Source organism: Macaca thibetana, chromosome 1 (assembly GCF_024542745.1).
Source record: "Macaca thibetana thibetana isolate TM-01 chromosome 1, ASM2454274v1, whole genome shotgun sequence".
NCBI lineage: Eukaryota > Metazoa > Chordata > Mammalia > Primates > Cercopithecidae > Macaca > Macaca thibetana.
Window position 1 is genome coordinate 122,971,422 of NC_065578.1, and position 3,630 is coordinate 122,975,051.

The following is a 3,630-nucleotide window of genomic DNA, read 5'->3' on the forward strand; positions in this document are numbered from 1 at the left end:
AAATACAAAAAACTAGCCGGGTGAGGTGGCGGGTGCCTGTAGTCCTAGCTACACGGGAGGCTGAGGCAGGAGAATGGCGTAAACCTGGGAGGCGGAGCTTGCATTAAGCTGAGATCCGGCCACTGCACTCCAGCCTGGGGGACAGAGCGAGACTCCGTCTCAAAAAAAAAAAAAAAATTAACTGGGCATGGTGGTGCGCGCCTGTAGTCCCAGCTACTCGGGAGACTGAGGCAGGAGAATCGCTTGAACCCAGCAGGCAGAGGTTGCAGTGAGCGAAGATCACACCACTGCACTCCAGCCTGGGGACAGAGCGAGACTCTGTCTTAAAAAAAAAAAAAAAAAAAAAAAAAAAAAGTGAGATGGGGACATAACATTAAGGCCTTTGAAAGTCAAAGGGTTTTGAACTTTTTTTTTTTTTTTTTTTTTTTTTTGAGACGGAGTCTCGCTCTGTCGCCCAGGCTGGAGTGCAGTGGCCGGATCTCAGCTCACTGCAAGCTCCGCCTCCTGGGTTTACGCCATTCTCCTGCCTCAGCCTCCCGAGTAGCTGGGACTACAGGCGCCCGCCACCTCGCCCGGCTAGTTTTTTGTATTTTTAGTAGAGACGGGGTTTCACCATGTTAGCCAGGATGGTCTCGATCTCCTGACCTTGTGATCCGCCCGTCTCGGCCTCCCAAAGTGCTGGGATTACAGGCTTGAGCCACCGCGCCCGGCCGGTTTTGAACTTTTCTAAGCAATTGGGAACCACTAAGCCCTAGAGTACCATGATGCATGGTCTAATTTAGTTTCATTTACTCTAATGGTGGGCTTTAGAATGGATTACGGGAGAAAGAATTGGAGGCAAAGAAATAAATGTTGAGGCTATTGCAGTATAACAGTCATAAAATAATGTTAGGGCTGGGTGTAGTGGCTCACATTTGTAATCCCAGCACTTGGAGAGGCCGAGGTGAGAGGACTGCTTGAGCCCAGGAGTTCAAGACCAACCTAGGCAACATAGCAAGGCCCCATCTCTATTAAAAAAAAGGAAAAAAATAATGGTGACATGTAGTTGGGTGATGGCAGTCGAAATGGAAAAGATGCATTTAGAGACACTGTGGAGCAGGGTCAATAGGGCTTGATGACGAACAAGCTGACGTATCATCAGATAGACATCATATTAGGTAAGATCAGCAGGCAGACAACCTTCTAGACTCCTATGGACTGCCCTAGAGAACCAGTGCTCTCACCCTGTGCATCAAGGAGGCAAGGAGTCAGCATGACCCCTTGGGAGGGCCTGTCCTCAGGGAATTTTAATTCACTTAGGTCTCCTGGTCCTTAGTATTAGTCAGTCATAGGAACCTCTGGGTTTGTCCACACTCCCTAAGAATCTCTCTTATTCTTAGGATAAATATCTTGGCCACAATCCTGAACCAAAAAAAAAAAAAAAAAAAAAAAAAAAAAAAAAAAAAAAAAAACCATTGTTGGCCAGGTGCAGTTGCTCACACCTGTAATCCAACCACTTTGGGAGGCTGAGGTGGGCGTCACGAGGTCAGGAGTTCAAGACCAGCCTGGCCAACATGGCAAAACCCTGTCTACTAAAAATACAAAAATCAGCCAGATGTGGTGGTGCATACCTGTGATCCCAGCTACTCAGGAGGCTGAGGCAGGAGAATCGCTTGAACCTTGCAGGCAGAGGTTGCAGTGAGCCGAGGTCACGCCATTGCACTCCAGCCTGGGCGACAGAGCAAGACTCTGTCTCAAAAAAATGCTGGGCACAGTCACTCATGCCTGTAAATCCCAGCACTTTGGGAGGCCGAGGTGGGAGGATCACCTGAGGTCAGGAGTTTGAGACCAGCCTGACCAACATGGAGAAACCCTGTCTCTACTAAAAATACAAAAAAATTAGCCAGGCATGGTGGTGGGCGCCTGTAATCCCAGCTACTCGGGAGGCTGAGGTAGGAGAATCGCTTGAACCCAGGAGGCGGAGGTTGCGGTGAGCTGAGATCACGCCATTGCACTCCAGCTTGGGCAATAAGAGCGAAATTCCATCTCAAAAAAAAAAAAACATTAATATATAGCTTCTCTCATGACAAGATGGCCACCCTGGCGTTACCAGCAAGTGTTCCTCCAGCTATGCTGCCCCAGTCCTGATGGCAGCATTAGCCTCGGTCCCAGCCCCAGCCCCAGCCCCAGTGCCAGCACCAGCAGTGGCTGCAACTCTAGCCTCATCTTCAGACCCTACAGCAACAGTGGCTAAGACTGCGGCTCTGGACCAGACCCCAGCCTCAGCGCGAGCTCCAGCGCAGACCCCTGCTCTGTCTGGTCCTGCTATCCCAGGGCCCTTTCCCGGGGGCTGCGTGGTCAGGCTGCATCCTGCCATTTTGGCCTCCATTGTAGACAGCTAAGAGTGACACAATGAGGGAGCTGCCTGAGTTATCAGGAACCTGTTGGGAATTGTTGACAAACACTTAGTGGAGGTCACCAATTGGTTTTCAGTGCCGCACAATGAGTCAGAAGATGAAGTGGCTGTTGACATGCAATTTGCTAAGAACATGTATGAACTGCATAAAAAATGAGCTCATCCTGGGCTGGTAGGCTACAGGCCATGACATCACAGAGCACTCTGTGGTGATTCATAAGTACTATAGCCTGATGGCCTCCAACCCCATCCACCTCACTGTGGTCACAAGTCTCCAGAACCGCTGCGTGAGCATCAAACCCTATGTCAGCACTTTAATGGGTGTCCTTGGGAGGACCATGGGAGTGATGTTCACACCTCTGACAGTGATATATGCATACTATTGACACTGAACACATTGAAGTTGACCTGATTATGAAGACCTGTTTTAACCCCAACTAAGGTATCGGACTCTCAAGTGACTTGCAGCAAGTAGGAGGGGCATCAGCTTGCATCCAGGATCCCCTAAGCACAGTGTTGCAATATGTAGAGGATGTACTGTCTGGAAAGATGTCAGCTGACAATACTGTGGGCCACTTCTTAATGAGCCTTGTTAAGCAAGTACCCAAAATAGTTCCCAATGATTTCGAGACCATGCTCATCAGCAACATCAATGACCTGCTGATGGTGACCTACCTGGTCAATGTCACACAGTCACAGACTGCCCTCAATGAGAAACTTGTAAACCTGTGAATGGGCCCCAAGTAGTTCACCTGCCGGTCTAGGTCTCAACCCCAGGACTCAGAATGAAATGAGGGAGAAATGGGTTTTTTGTGGTCTTGAGTCACACTGAGACAGTGAACTGCTTGTGACTCTAATAAACATAGCCTACCTTTTGTAAAAAGTAAAAAAAATACATATATATATTTACATAATATATACTTATATATATTTATAAACATATATATATATCACCACGCCCGGCCTATGCCCTACTCTGTCATACTGTGCTGCCAGCACAGCACCTCCCATCACAACACCATAATCAATCGTTTTTACATAATCATATATATAAAGAATCCCGGCCAGGCGCGGTGGCTCACACCTCTAATCCCAGCACTTTGGGAGGCCAAGGTGGACAGATCACGAGGTCAGGATTTCGAGACCATTCTGGCGAACATGGTGAAACCCTGTCTCCACTAAAAATACAAAAAATAAGCTGGGCATGTTGGCGGGCACTTGTAGTCCCAGCTACT

General features: G+C 48.4%; 1 pseudogene; it reads left to right on the forward strand.

Moving 5' to 3' along the window:
* Positions 1-1,586: 1,586 nt before the first annotated feature.
* On the forward strand, positions 1,587-3,276 carry LOC126932235 (eukaryotic translation initiation factor 3 subunit F-like; annotated as a pseudogene).
* The last annotated feature ends 354 nt before the right edge of the window (positions 3,277-3,630 follow it).